We start from the raw sequence: 17,089 nt of genomic DNA on the forward strand, positions 1-17,089 counted from the left end.
AACAAGAGATGATCGAGACGTGTAACCAATGGCACCCAATATCGTCACGCCGGGTGATATGCCAGGGTGGCGATGGCGAATACACGCTTCCAATGTGCGTTCACCGCGATGTCGCCAAACACGGATGCGACCATTATGATGCTGTAAACAGAACCTGGCTTCATCCGAAAAAATGACGTTTTGCCATTCGTGCATCCAGGTTCGTCGTTCAGTACACCATCGCAGGCGCTCCTGTCTGTGTTGCATCGTCAAGGGTAACCGCAGCCATGGTCTCCGAGCTGATAGTCCATGTTGCTGCAAACGTCGTCGAACTGTTTGTGCAGATGGTTGTTGTCTAGCTAAACGTCCCCATCTGTTGACTCAGGGATCGAGACGTGGCTGCACGATCCGTTACAGCCATGAAGATAAGATGCCTGTCATCTCGTCTGCTAGCGATACGAGGCCGTTGGGATCCAGCACGGCGTCCGGATTACCCTCCTGAACCCACCGATTCCATATTCTGCTAACAGTCATTGGATCTCGACCAACGCGAGCAGCAATGTCGCTATACGAAACCGCAATCGCTATAGGCTACAATCCGTCCTTTATCAAAGTCGGAAACGTGATGGTACGCATTTCTCCTCCTTACACGAGGCATCACAACAACGTTTCACTAGGCAACGCCGGTCAACTGCTTTTTGTATATGAGAAATCAGTTGGAAACTTTCCTCATGTCAGCACTTTGTAGGTGTCGCCACCAGCGCCAACCTTGTGTGACTGCTCTGAAAAGCTAATCATTTGCATATCACAGCATCTTCTTCCTATCGGTTAAATTTCGCGTCTGTAGCACGTCATCTTCGTGGTGAAAATTTGCAATTTTAATGGCCAGTAGTGCATATGACGGCACGTAGCATCTCAATGTCGACACGCGACTAATGACCGAGAAGATGGACATACTGATGCTTGACCTTTGTAATGGAACTGTTCAACACACCACTATTTTCGACGAGAATCGGAGAACACGATACATTGTAGTACTTAACACGATCGAAAGGTATGGAAATTGCAAATTACGTATTTGGTATAATTCTGATTTAACTTTGATGAATCATAATGGTGGCACAAAATTAACTACTCTGTGGGCAACATTATGTTGGTTTTTCTAATGTACTTCACATTATCCTTCATTTTTAAAACTGAGAAAGTTTACATTTAATATTATAATCATACTCGTTGTTTCTCACAGTTGCTCAAAAAGATAAAATCCATTGACGACTGTTTTTCTTTTCACTTTCATGAAATGTAATCAAATTATTGTTCTTTGGTCTTGGATCTCGATTATATCAGTCGTGCAAACATATCTGTGTGCTGAAAGAGATATATCTGTTCTTGTTCACTTGGAAGAGGGGCTGGGGGGGGGGGGGGGTTACTTTTTATAGTGGAAGTTGTGATGTATTGTACAAAGCAGTTCTTATAATGAGATGTAACTATTGGAAATTAGCACTACTTGTCAAGAAGGGTGTAAATATTTTGAGAATAGTAAAATATGGAATAAAACTGTTTTGGAGAGAAAGTACGATCCCCCTTTATGTATGGGTAAACAGAATCCGGACACCTCTTTGCAACTTTAGCGTGAAAGAGTCATTAACCTACGAAGACTGTGCCAACAGGAAGAGCAACTTACGACAACCGACGAGAAATAAGTGCAAAATACTTTTTACTGCTTCTCTCTCCTTCGACTTCACGCTTTTAATAGCTGATGACTTACAAACCTCAATACAGATGGAGTAATTTCTGAAAAAATGGATAAATTAACAACATTTAAATTACATTTTGGTACTTTTTATAGTCCTAAAAAGAGTAGGGGACTAGACTGTGCAGGATCGTTATCACGTTACGTAACTTGACTCAGGGCATGTTTTCAGCAAGTGTCCACATTACAGTGCGAAGTAGAGCTGTGACATCGAAAGGTAAATATCGGTATTCGATGTAGTCGACTGTCGTCCTCCTAAATGTCGACATCGACTATTAATGTAATGATAAAAGTCGATATTTCGATATATCGGTGATTAAAAATTTTGTTTTAAAATTCACGTTATAATTTATGGTTTCACATGTTATTAAAACTTTTTTATGAATTAAAAGTAATTAAAGAAAAATTAATTCAATATTATTTTGCATACAAACTGAGAAATATTAGAAAAAAATGGAAGAAAATTGAACAGAGTCCACATACAGTTGATGCAAATGTTTTTGCTGAGAAAAAGCAGCCACTGGTGCCCTGACCACATCTGCTACAATGTCCGTAACTAAAGCTGTGACCTTATCATGGGGTATTTCGAACTGTTCACAAATATTTTGTCAGAAAGTGAAAAGTATAATTTGAAGTACGCTATTCTATTACCTTTAAGTCCATACATCAGGGACCAAGGTTTCTGTTAACACCTGACATAATTCTTGCTGAAACTGGAAACGAAAGATTTCAAAGTTTTGTTCATTAATTTTATAAAAATGAGTTAAAATTTTCATTAGACTGATGGAAGCTTCTTTCTCCAAAATATAAAATGGCAAGCAATCTTTACAAATAAGAACAAAATCATTTCATTTATTTTTGTATCCCTCCTCCTCCTCCTGCAAATTTAGTAACATTTTTGAAAGCTGTGGCGATACCTCTTTGCTTTCAAGCTGAGTAAATGGTTGACGAAGCCGAAGCTAGTGCTGTACTGGAAGTGGAACTAGGGGATTGTGTATTGGACCGGGGACCTAGAAACGACGGAGAGGCTTCGTCCTCGCCATAGCCCTCATTGGTTCACAACCCGACAACAGGCCAGAGCAGTTCATCGAACCCACCGCCGCCCCACACCCAACCCAAGGTTATTGTGCAGTTGGGCCTCCAGCGGACCCCCCACACCCCGGGAACGTCTCATACCAGATGCGTGTAACCCCAAATCTTTGCGTGGTAGACTAATTATGGTGTACTGTACGTGCAGACAGTGTTTGCTCAGCAATCGCGGACATAGTGGAACCATCCCGACATAGGGGAACCAGCCCGCATTCGCCGAGGCAGATGGAAAACCGCCTTAAAAACCATCCACAGGCTGGCCAGCACACCGGACCTCGACACTAATCCGCTGGGCGGATTCGTACCGGGGATCGGCGCGACATCCGGCTCGGGCAGCAGCACGTTAGACCGCGCGGCTAGCAGAGCGGGCAACTAGGGGCTTACTGTCTATATCAACACTGTCAGGATTTGTTTTGGACGCCTTTTTCTTCGACGAACCGTAGCCTTCCATCCCTAATCAAATGTTTTCGGATGTGGGGACTTTCTAGGAGCTTTTAAGTGTGTAGTGTTACCAGAGGCTACTAATAAACTCCTCAAATAATGGCACATCGCATTTTTACCACCGTTTTATTTAAAATGCTCCCACAAATCACTTTACAGAGGAATTTTTTTCGCACTGCAAAACCACTAATGCAAGCGCACAACGATCAACGGACAGTACAAACAGAAAGGTCTTTCTAAAGTTACATTTTAATCATTTCTGCCAGCCTTACTTTCTAGCTAGAGGAGATTACGAAAATACACAATTGGCAATACTCAAAGTTTCTGTAAGAACTGCAGAATGGTAAACTGTAGGCACCGTTCTTATGTTGCAATTATTTCGGTATCAAACAGAAAGTAGAGTTGAGTTTTCTCTGTTATGAATTAGACGATTATAATGATAATATTATCAAAATACATCGCCACAAAATATCGATGTTCCTGGTATATCGTCGGACAAATATCGTTTAGAATATCGCAGTACTGACTCCGATATATTGAAATTTCGATACACAACCGTCCCATAACCCAATCCTAGTGCGAAGCTGTCTGGGGCAGCACGAACTGCCAGAACGTTTAGCATTGTGCAGCTTCTCTTGACACGGCAACAGAGAGAGGCGCGCCGGTATAGGTGACCCCAACAGTGAACACAATGCCATTAGACGAGTACTGGTTCTGTGTAAAGCACCGAGATGAGTGAGTCCGTATGTGGAGAACAACATCTGCCGTGACGGTATGCAGTGTCATTGGCTTCACAACACGATTTCCTGCGGCTCGCGTAGCTGGTAGTCTGAACAGCAGCCGTTGCGTATCTGACGTACCATAACTTCGAAGTTTCCGTGACAGTGTTTCAACTAGAAGACATAAGGCTGCATGCTGCACTTCCGTCTTTGATCTATCTCGATACAGAATACATTAGACTTTTGGCCAGACCAGAAAGTTCTCCAGACTTCTCACCCACTGAAACCATCTGGTCATTGGTTATCGAGTGAGTGGAACACCACCATTGCCACTATTCGTCAGCTACCAAGATTGATGAACTCTTATACGGATTTCAGTTACCATGGAATGGCCCGCTCGGTTGGCCATACGGTCTAACGCAAGGCTTTCCGGGCGGGAAGGAGCGACTGGTTCCCGGCACGAATCCGCCTGGCGGATTTGTGTCGAGGTCCGGTGAGCCGGCCAATCTGTGGGTGGTTTTTAGGCGGGTTTCCATCTGCCTCGGAGAATGCGGGCTGGTTCCCCTTTTCCGCCTCAGTTACTTTATGTCGGCGATTGCTGCACAAACAAGTTCTCCACGTACGCGTACACCACCATTACCCTACCACGCAAACATAGGGGTTATACTCGTATGGTGTGAGACGTTCCCTGGGGGGTCCACCGGGGGCCGAACCCTGGGTTCGGTGTGGGATGGCGGAGGGCTGAAGTGGACTTCGATAGTCGTCTTGAGGTTGTGAACCACTGCGGCTGCGCCGGAGATGGAGCCTCTCCGTCGTTTCTAGGTCCCCGGTTAACATACAATACAATACCATGGAATGACCTGTCCATAATACCCACCTCTGTAGCCCTGGTCGCAAATGCACGCACGTTCGATGGCGCTCGCATAGGAGGGAAATTGGTCCGAAAACAGGTAATGAATGACATTTATTATTGTAGTTGGTCATCAAGGGAAGGAGAGGAGGTACTGAAATGTTCCTGATCACCAGACTTTGTGCCAATCTGCTGCATTAAATTCCAAATCTCTCCGCAGTGACTCATGGAGTGAGGGCATGTGACGCTGTTGATGGTGACCCGTCTGTTGGATGGGTACTTCGCCCGGCGCCCCCCTTTCTGCTATCCGCGAGGATTAGGCTATGTGCCAGCACCGAATTTCACCCTCTGCCTACTCTCATCATCATCATCATACGACAGAAGCATGACACTACGCTAGACACACTCTAGCGCTACTCCAGCTGCAGTTCCGACTAAAATAACCCTCATTACGAGAGATTCATCGCAGTATGACAGTGACGTAGTTTTTGCAGTAGAATACTTAGCTTTGAACAGTCGAATCTACTCCACCAATAAAGTCCAGTAGGGGATGTACGTTGCAGATTTGCCTGGATTTTCGCGACGTGATCAAAACTTGGAAGTTAAAATAATGTTTCCCAACACATTGATGAATCCTTTTAACAGCAGATATATTTTCCTTACGTATATACAAAGATGTTCACACATAAACTGTTTTCTACCAAATTGACTGACAAAACAATAAGTGTAACGGACTTTGCGTATTTGCCTTCCCAAAACTCCAACTGACTGCAAGTGTTTGTACCACTCAATGTATACGCTATCGTAACAATGTGTGTTACTTGGCTTATTGTCAAAAACAATTACATTTTCTGATTTATAATGAGAACAATGATTTACAGCACACTGTTAGTACACTTTTAAAGACGATACATGATAATACATTCTCAATTTAGTTATGAAGCTACAATAACAATATCCATCGTAAAATCATTAATTACATCCTGATTTCACGTTGGATTTTATTCCTAACATTAATTCAAGTGGAAAAATGCCAAAACGGAATTTCAGGTTAAAGTTTCCTTTTTTGTGGTAAGATCCTATGGGACCGAACTGTTGACGTCATCGGCCCTAAGCTTACAGGTAACCGTATCTAACTTAAACTAACTTACGTTAAGGACATCACACACACGCACACCCATGGCCGAGGGAGGACTCGAACCTCCGACGAGGGGAGCCGTGCGGACCGTGACATGTCGCCTGAGACTGCGCTGCTACCCCGCGCGGCGTGTTGAAGTTCTGTACTATAATTTCGTAGTATCAAAATGACTGAAAAACAATGGTGTTTACATCTGAATGGTCGAGAATCGTCAATGAAAAAGTTAATTACAAGTGATCTCATCGGTTTTTCGGTACTGACATGGTACATAAAGTGCAGAAGTCACATTAAATACATCAGGTGATTGATAAATGTTCCAAAAGTTTGTTTTTTGAGTTGAAATTTACGAATTTCACTAATTAATTATTGACATAATTACAACGTAGATTTTTTCCTAATGTTTCTGTAGGAATGTAATAACACAATCACGAGGATAAACGTATAAATTTTTCTGAAATATACGATAGTATGTTAATTCATAACATAAAGTTTTCTAAATAATTATAACTTTCTCTTAATCACAATTAAAATACCTGAAATAATGTTAATGATGTTGATTCGGTATATAAGTGAACCACACAGTTTAATTTGCTGATAGAAATGAAGAAAAACCATACTTTCTATCTTTTGTCCTTTACATATTGTGAATCGTGTAATATACAATCTGCTAAACTTTTAGTGTTATCGAAGCATTCATTAACTACCCTATAACCAGCCCTATTACAACACATTTAGTTTTAGGTTTGCAGACGAGTTGCCATTTTCTGTTTACACTACATTTCAAGCCCAACGAAACTGTGTATTGCAGTTCAAATGGCGAGCGAGGAAATCCTTGCTCGACACCTAATGAAGACAACTAGGGAAGTTGTAGAGATACTGCGTAAAGACGCACACAAATAAATAACATAAAATAGTTGCAATTCCCCGATTATGACTAAGTTTTTCGGGCGATTTCCCTTTGTTGTGAGGCAAGAAGCAAATGCAAGAACGGGAAATTCTCCCCTCCCCCCCCCCCCCCCCCTCTTCCACAATCTCCAAATTTATTTGAAGTTGTAACCTGAAATATCACTGAAAAGAACTGAAGCTGTTTAAACTTCTCGTCTTTTCGAAACCACTGGAACACAGTCATATGATAAGTCGAGTCTAAGAATATATCTATTAATTATTAAATTTATGTTGTCAGGATTAATGATTAATTATGAATGTTAATTCATTATTAATTATTGTTATTAATTATCATTATGATTAAATGATCGTGATTAATGATCAAATGATCGTGAGTTTTGCTTTAACGCCAGTGACCCACCCTCGCTTCGCACAGGTCGCTCTGTTTACAACTGGACGACTCGCCTGGCGCAGTAATTTTGTTTACGGGCCTCTGTGTAGAGTTATGATTAAAATTCAGAGAACAATGTTATGTAACTGAATATGACGAGTGTCATAAAACTTGAAAACTTCCCGTCGAATGAATAAAATAAATAATTTAACTTACTTTCCATCTACTGAAAGAAAGAAAGACAACTGAACTTTTTGTGCATTGCAGCTTTCCTATCTGGACTTGCTTTTGGCAACGTGTCTGACCTGATAGTCTTTAGCGTACACAATGTTGTACACCTTGTGCCTTTATTGGTAGCAATATTAATGTGACTAGTCTAAATGAGATTGTTTCGACATGAACACATAAGCTTACGCCGTGGGCCTTAGTACTGGTTGTCTATGCAGTGAACCTGAAAACATACATATATATTTTGCTTACCTTTTATTTTACTGCGTCGCCTCAGGATAACATAATCTGACTGCATGTCTAAATATACACACTCTGATCTATTGTTGATAATTATTTGGGTTGGCATTCATTTACTGGGATTGCAAATATGTGGGCTAAGACTGTACTTATTATGCATTTGCTTTTTTTATTGAATTGCTCGTGAAAAATTCAATGTCATTATTAAATGGAAAAATTGAGAAATCTCAACAAAAGTTAAATCCTGTGGTTACTGGGTTCAATGAAAAATAGTACGATATTGACTGAGATAAACTGATCTATTCTGAAAGTGATTGAAGATAAGTTTTTAGCTCTCTATAATGATTCAATTTATAAAAATTTTGTTTGGGGATCGGAACTTCCTGGCAGATTAAAACTGTGTGCCGGACCGTGATTCGAACTCGGGACCTTTGCCTTTCGCGGGCAAATGCTCTACCAACTGAGCTACCCAAGCACGACTCCCGACCCCTCCTCACAGCTTTCCTTCTTGCAGTACCTCATCTCCTTCCTTCCAAAATCTCATTCTAGTTTGGGGATCGTTTACATAAAAGAGATTGGTTCAAATGGCTCTGAGCACTATAGGACTTAACATCTATGGTCATCAGTCCCCTAGAACTTAGAACTACTTAAACCTAACTAACCTAAGGACATCACACAGCACCCAGTCATCACGAGGCAGAGAAAATCCCTGATCCCGCCGCTGATGCTGTAGTATACAGAGAAGTTGCAGCATTAGAAAATTGTAGCGAAATGCAGGAAGATCTGCAGCGGATAGGCACTTGGTGCAGGGAGTGGCAACTGACCCTTAACATAGACAAATGTAATGTATTGCGAATACATAGAAAGAAGGATCGTTTATTGTATGATTATATGATAGCGGAACAAACACTGGTAGCAGTTACTTCTGTAAAATATCTGGGAGTATGCGTGCGGAACGATTTGAAGTGGAACGATCATATAAAATTAATTGTCGGTAAGGCGGGTACCAGGTTGAGATACATTGGGAGAGTCCTTAGAAAATGTAGTCCATCGACAAAGGAGGTGGCTTACAAAACACTCGTTCGACCTATACTTGAGTATTGCTCATCAGTGTGGGATCCGTACCAGATCGGGTTGACGGAGGAGATAGAGAAGATCCAAAGAAGAGCGGCGCGTTTCGTCACAGGGTTATTTGGTGACCGTGATAGCGTTACGGAGATGTTTAACAAACTCAAGTGGCAGACTCTGCAAGAGAGGCGCTCTGCATCGCGGTGTAGCTTGCTCGCCAGGTTTCGAGAGGGTGCGTTTCTGGATGAGGTATCGAATATATTGCTTCCCCCTACTTATACCTCCCGAGGAGATCACGAATGTAAAATTAGAGAGATTAGAGCGCGCACGGAGGCTTTCAGACAGTCGTTCTTCCGGCGAACCATACGCGACTGGAACAGGAATGGGAGGTAATGACAGTGGCACGTAAAGTGCCCTCCGCCACACACCGTTGGGTGGCTTGCGGAGTATAAATGTAGATGTAGATGTAGATGTAGAATCGAACCCGGGAACACGGGAGCGGGAAGCGAGAACGCTACGGCACGACCAGGAGCTGCGGACCTAAAACAGATTAAAAATGTAACAACGAACTTACAATATGCAGTTAGCGCTTAAATACCGTTGATGTCTTCATGAAGTCGGTTTTTAATAATTCATGAATAATTACCAGTTATATAATTATATTATTCTTCAAGTAATATATAGATGGTGGCGAACAGGCACACCGCTCTGTCTCTACACACAACTTCATTGCTCAAAGGTTGACTCAAGAGTGTTCTATCGAGAATGCTGAGCGCTTCTCCCCACCCTCCCTATGTATCAAGGCGCGGGCTCTCCCGCCAACAAAGAGCTTGGTGCGGATACTTCACTGCACCATCTATATGCAAAGATCTTCAATAAATTTTACAAAACATTTTGTAAAATTTTTCTTACACACTATAATCGTTATTTACGTATTTCTTAGCTTATAAATATTTTCCATGGCCTGTTTGATTTTTTATTGACATAGTTCAGACTTAAACGAGTTGAGCAGCACTGGCCAGAGAAGTTCTCAGCAGGCACTAATGTCATGTGTTCCATATTTAATCGGCGTCTCGAGTGACATCTCAAGGCGATGGTGTGTCTACTGCGTTGCCGGTCTTGCCAACTGGACCGCCAGTCTGTCACGAGCTACAGACACTTGCCGGCCGCCCCAGAGAAGTGTGGTCCGCCCGGCCGACACAGAGTTTGGCGTGACCTGTGGCCACTTGCCAGCTGGCCGACTCCAGCGCAAGTCCGATATAAGCTGCACTTTCCTTGTGACCGCTAGCTGCATTTCCCTTCACACCATTTAAACATTAATGCTGTACTAAAAAATTGATCTTATTACCTTAATATTTGCATCGCAGTTTGTCTACGGAACTGGCGCTAGCGTCCCGGTATTAGTAGCTCACTCCGTCTAGAGGTGCAGTGTGGCGCCAGTCGCTGCTGAATGGCAATAGCACTGTCTTCACAGCAGAAGGAGACTTAAAGTCATCGGCGTTCAGAAAAATTGCACGAAATATTTATAAATTATACACACAAAGCTTCCACGTAAATGAGTCGATCCATTACTCAAAGCGCCGGCCGCGGTGGTCGTGCGGTTCTAGGAGCTCCAGTCCGGAGCCGCGCTGCTGCTACGGTCGCAGGTTCGAATCCTGCCTCGGGCATGGATGTGTCAGATGTTCTTAGGTTACTTAGGTTTAAGTAGTTCTAAGTTCTAGGGGACTGATGACCACAGCAGTTGAGTCCCATAGTGCTCAGAGCCATTTGAACCATTTGAGCCATTACTCAAAGCCGTATCAAAATCTTTTCAGTAGTTACTGAGACTGGTCTGAACATACAAGAAGAAAACGTGACACGAGACTGTGAATCACCTAAAATTTGTACCGCAAATATTTCGGAAATGGAAAATGCTGTCTATGTTCGGTTTTCACAGAATGGATGGGTAGTCAGGGACTCGCACTACTAGCCAATAAACATATTGTAATAACACTTGTAAAGTATTTTTTTTTTTTGCGAACACACGCTTTTTAAATGGAACATTGCCTATTGACATTAAGAAAGCAAAAGTGTGGTAAATTAGAATATCAGTGCTATCTGTTGCAGGAGTCTCGTGAGAGTCCTTTACGACATATTGTATTTTGAAAAGCTCCCACACCGACACTTGTACGTGACATTCAACCTGTGCAGTTGCTATTTATGTTTGCTTACATTGTGCTTGTATGTTCCTTGAGCGCATCGTGACTTCCTAATCAGTTACTGTCTCACAGTCCAAGCAGCAGGTCGTGAGTGGACGATGGAATTCACCAGTGCAGAAAAAGCTGACAGGCTCATGATGTGTGGAGAGTGTAGGAAGAATGCAGTTCCTTCTTGTACGGTGTATGCGGCTAGATATCCCAATAAGATGTCAACCATCTCGGCTGTTATTTATCAACCTCTTCAGCCAGTTACTTGAAAAATGTGTTGTAATATCTAGACAATGTAACAGAAGGAAACAAGTGACTTCAGAAGAAGGGGAAGTTAATGTTCTCGTTGCTCCGCAATTTAGCTCCCGCACAATCGCACGCGGAAGTGACATGAGATATGCAAGTGTCTACGCATTCTACATCGACATAGGTTCCATCCCTATCACGATTCTCTCCGTCAGGAGCTGCATGGAAACGATTACGAGAAACTTGTTAACTTCTGTACATGACTCCAAAATTTTTCAGGGAGAGACAGGAATGCAGTAATATAAATTCCTTAGGAATTAAAGAAAGAGGAAATGCAGACAGCAAAAGCGAAATGCCTAATGTGAAGAAATCGAAATAGAATGCAATGGGAATTCCACAGTTAAACACAGAAGAGAGAGCGGGTAGCTGGAGAGAGTACATTGAAGGCCTGTATTAGGGAGAAGACTTGTCTGACGAAGTCCTAGAAGAAGCGATTGGAGACGATAGGGTTGCGGAAGGGGAGAGGAATGGAACGATAACGGTGGTGGAGATTGTTTCTAGCAAAGATACAAATTTATTCCAGAATGAGATTTTCACTCTGCAGCGGAGCTTGCGCTGATATGAAACTTCCTGGAAGATTGAAACTGTGTGCCGGATCTAGACTCGAACTCGGGACCTTTGCCTTTCGCGGCAAGTGCTCTACCAACTGAGCTACCCAAACACGACTCATGCCCCGTCCCCACAGCTTTACTTCTGCCAGTATCTCGTCTCCTACCTTCGAAACTTTACAGAAGCTCTCCTGCGAACCTTGCAGAACTAGCATTCCTGAAAGAAAGGTTCGCAGGAGAGCTTTTGTAAAGTTTGGTAGGTAGGACACGAGGTACTGGCAGAAGTAAAGATGAGGGGACGGGGCGTGAGTCGTGCTTGGGTAGCTCAGTTGGTAGAGCACTTGCCCGCGGAAGGCGAAGGTCCCGAGTTCGAGTCTCAATCCGGCACACAGTTTTAATCTGCCAGGAAGTTTCATATCAGCGCACACTCCGCTACAGAGCAAAAATTTCATTCTGGAAACATCCCCCAGCCTGTGGCTAAGCCATGTCTCCGCAATATCCTTTCTTTCAGGAGTGCTAGTTCTGCGAAGTTCGCAGGAGAGCTTCTGTAAAGTTTGGAGGGTAGGAGACGAGGTACTGGCAGAAGTAAAGCTGTGGGGACGGGGCGTGAATCGTTCTTGGGTAGCTCAGTTGGTACAGCACTTGCCCGCGAAAGGCAAAGATCCCGAGTTCGAGTCTCGATCCGGCACACAGTTTTAATCTGCCAGGAAGTTTCATACAAATTTATGTTTCCTCCATAGCGGGGAGAGAAACAGATATTGGTGATGCTAATAATGATTGGTTTTACCATTTACTTGTATTCTAGTTGTTATATTTCTTCGTCAGCCAAGATCCGATATAATTGGTGAAAAAGTGAAATGTCGCCTCTCCTCGTTCTGTTGGTGCTTGTAAAAAGATATCAAGTGACTCAAGAAATCACTGTTTTATTTGTTGCTTGAACTCTGGCTCAATATACGCACAAAGTTTGGGGTAACTCAAATTGAGATTAGAATTTGCACTGACACTGTGAGTATCAAACGTACTTTAAATTGATAAGATCGTTCCCTCCTTCATTCAAAATTGTAGTAGTTTGATAAAGTAATTTAATGTGTGATCCAGTTTACACTGAAAAATTACCAAATGAATCTATCAGTGTACAGATTATACCAACTCGTGTTACCTACAGAATAATTATCAGAAATGCATCAGACTGACGATTAAGTGTTGCCTGTACGTTTCTTGGCTCAGTTCAATATCTACACAAAGTATTAAAAAACTGAGGAAACTTGATCCCCTCTCCCTAGTTATCTCTGTTAACGGCAGGATATGAATGCAGAACAGAACGCTGAATTTTAACTAAGATAAGTTTGTTTTCGTGGCCATTCTCCGCAGCAAGCTTTGAAATACTTGTTTTGTTAATAAAACCGCCTTTTCCTGTTGCCATTTAATTTATTTTTCCCAGGCGCGTTTCACCTTTTTCTTGTTCTACAGCATCATCAGTGGGATTTATAACGATACAGTTTTGTTATTTTTAAATTATCAAACAGTTCACGACGCGATTTTTTATGTAGAGAGATAAATTACTTACGATTTCCTGATCTGCGTTTCCTCTCATCTGGTCTGGAGGTCGCAGTACCACTTTATTACCGACATACATGCACAACTTTGAGGTCAGACCTTTTTCACAATGTTCACCATGTTTCTCCTTCTTTTTTGTGGTGTACTGTTGTTCTTTTGGCACTCGATATAACTATTTCTTCGGACGCTGCTTTTAACAACATAAATATCACAGCTCCATTACGTGTTTCCTCCTCTTTGGTGTGTTTACCTACTTGTCGCCAACCTAACGAAATAGATGATCAAAACCAACTTTTATTCATCATGTCTATATCGTGTGTGTGTATGAAAGAGAGAGAGAGAGAGTGAGAGAGAGAGAGAGAGAGAGAGAGAGAGAGCTCTTTGGTGACAGCTGATTTGACTTTTCATTTCAGTGTTCTGTAGAGGGGTTATGGATAAGTGAGTGTAAAGATGTTGGGTGGAATTATTATTATTTTGGATGATATTATTATATTAATCCTCTTTGGAAGCGTTATTCTATTAGTTTATCTATCAGTGTAAGTAATGAATTGCTTGGTATGTGTACTTGATCATTCAACAGGGTTTTCCTTTCTGCTTTGGTTTTCGGTATGTGGTAATTTTCTTGCAGGGTTAGGAGGTGTTTCATTGTTGATTGTAATTATTTTCATGTCTTCTTCTCTAGTCGTTGGTGTTGTGGTCATGTTCTCTTAGGTGTTCTGCAAATGTGGAGTGGTTTGTCACATATTTCCAGGCTCTCATCTGACATCAAATGTTCTACCTGTTTATCCTATATATCTGCCATCACAAGTGTTACACTGTAGTTGACATACACCGGCTTTCTGGTTTATGTCTCAGTTTTTTGTCAGTTTTGGGGTGTATTTTTGTATAGAATTGTCTGTTGTGGATGGTATGTTTATTTCCTCTCTTTTGGAAATGTTGGTTATTTTATGGGTGAGTTTGTGTTTGTATGTCACTGTGTACCATCTTGCGTTTTCATTCATCTTTTTCTGAGCATCCTGTGTTGTTGTTACGGGACTGCGTGTTTGGGTTTGGTTCTGTTGTGTTGTTGTCTGTGGTTTGGAGCTTTCTGCTTTTATTTTAGTTTTAATTTTGTTATTTAGCTTTGTGACTACGTTACTGTTGTAACCATTATTTTGTGCTATCTGCATTATTATGTCCAATTCTTTTTGGTAGTTATTTTTGGTGGTGGCACTGTGATGAGTCTATGGAGCATGTGTCGAAGTGCTGCTTCCTTTTGTGAGTGTGGGTGGTTCGAGGATTGGGAAATGATAATGTCCGTTGCTGTGGGTTTACGGTAAATTTGATTGTTTTTTGATTGTTATATCCAAAAAGTTAATTTGGTTGTTCTGTTCTCTTTCACGTAGGAATTTTATATTTTTATGTATCTTGTTGATGTCAGTATTAAGTTTTTCAATTTTTCTTTGTGGTTCATCTATTAAGCAAAGGATGTCATCCACATACCTGAACATGTTGCATTCTTTTGCTACTTTTTTGTGGTAATGATCTGTTCAATGTGGTTTACAAAAATATCCGCTAAGGCTCTTGAAACTGGTGACCCCATTGGTAATCCATCTTCTTGTAAATAAAATTCATTATGGAACTAGAAGTAATTTTGTTCTGTTATGAGCTTTCATCTGTTCATCAGAGAGTTCACAATATGATTTCAGGTTCTTATGCATGATTTCTTTTGCCATTTTGCCATCTGGTGTATGGTGGCCGATTGAAATGTACTCCCCTACACGCTGGACTTGAGTGCACGCTTCCAAATAAGCATACGTGATCGCCACCCCAAACCCCTTGCTCCTGTTCGGCCTGAGTGAAGTGTGGCACAACACCAGAAAAATTTGCCTCCTCTTCTCCATTCAGGATATTTTCGCGCCGCCGCAGTTCCCGTACCAACAGCAGTACCAGGTTCGTGATTACAGTCAGAAACTGAACTCACTAGCTCTGTGACAATCGCTCACTTTCGTTTGTGAAATATTTTTTAGCCTCTTGTTCTTATGGGACTACTGAACCCTAATGCTTTCACAGCTGCGCTTCCACATGACACATCGGCATGCGCCATGTTTGACGAGGAGTTCGCCGCTAGCCACGTTATGTAATTGTAGTCAGAAAGCCTTAAGGATCAGCGGGAGACGCCAATCCCTAACGTACGTAACTGTAATCTAATAACTCTTTTATACGACTGCTGTTTTTCTCATTCTAGCTGTCTAAGCGGCCAATTATTTTGTGCCAGTTTGGTGCCCTTCTTTTAAAAGTGTAATATGATTTTGAACTTGGCAAAGTTCTTTAATTACTGTGGAAAGTTAGGCCTGTTGTCAACTGTTCATTCTTTTGGTTTAGTAGTTTATTTAATGTGACACCCCCGGCCCCTTCTCACCATTTCTTTTAACGTCGGGGGCTATAATTGCACTGGCTTCGTGGCCGTCGTGCTTCGTTTCGCCACAGTTGACTCTATTTCGTAGCCTAGGTGTAAACAGATTGTTTTCAGTTAACCCTTATTTTGTCAGGTCATCACCCTGTTCGGTTCTATGTATTGTATTTGGCTGACTAGTGAAATCTCGTAAAAGGAAAAGCATATCCGTTGTACTGCGTGGCTTAAGGGACTGTCAAGCATGGCATCGCTCCAATGACCTGGTATTTTCTTTCTTAAGAAACACCAGTTGGCCTATGAGACCAGGATACGACATCCCTCTTCTGATGAACGTGTCATTGCGTTAGTGGATCGCTTGTGTACCGCCTTGGAAAGCCTATTGATCACCGTTGGCACTTTAGGCGAGGAAGGTGCTGCACTAGCTGATTGTGTCGCTGCCATATTGACCTTAAGCCAAAATGTAGACCTTTTAAAAAATAGTCAACCCACTTGTAAACAAGTTTATATGATCCAAGCCCAACTAATTCACTGCGACAACCGTTTGAGCGATTTTCAGCAGTTCAGACTTAGTTCCGCTTAGGGTAAACTCGCTCAGGATTTGCATGTACAGGTGCGGGATTTACGAGTTAGTGAAAGCCGTTTTAGTTAGAAGAGTTGGGAGAGGTGAGGGGCGAGAAGGAAACTTCATCCAGACAAATAATGCTCAAAAGCAATGGTGAGGTGATAGGTGAAGTTTAGAAAACCGGTCTGGGTATCTTTCATAAAATGTCTCACCCTGTATGCCTTCTGCTCCAGGATATTAAGCAACTCTCGGTGGAGATTCTGAGCGAGATAGAATCATTTCTGTGGTTCACTGTTAACTTTGAATTATATGCTAACGCTTTGGGGATGTCACATAATATTGTACTTTAGTTACCGTATCCTTTGACGTGTGGAGTGTTAAGCTATATATATATATTTTAATTTTCTAAGACAAAGGAGGATTGAAGCGTCTGCAGACGCTTTCGCCCTGCATTAAAAATGAAGTCGAGCAGAAGCAGTTTTGGTGGATTCAGGCCACCAATGAGGCTTTGGACAGGTATACTGAAAAAATTAGGACCGCAGTCTCAGGCTTGGAGTTGCAGCTTACTGAAACCCAAATAGCTGATTATATGTTGGAAGGTATGAGGCCGGCTGCCTGCTCGCGAATTACCTTCGCTAAAAAGAAGGAAAAGGAAAGAAGATTGGGTTTAACGTCCAGTCGACATCTTGGCCATTAGAGATCGAACACAAGCTCGTATCGTGTCAAGGAAAGAGAAGGAAATCAGTCGTGCCCT

Source organism: Schistocerca americana, chromosome 6, assembly GCF_021461395.2.
Source record: "Schistocerca americana isolate TAMUIC-IGC-003095 chromosome 6, iqSchAmer2.1, whole genome shotgun sequence".
NCBI lineage: Eukaryota > Metazoa > Arthropoda > Insecta > Orthoptera > Acrididae > Schistocerca > Schistocerca americana.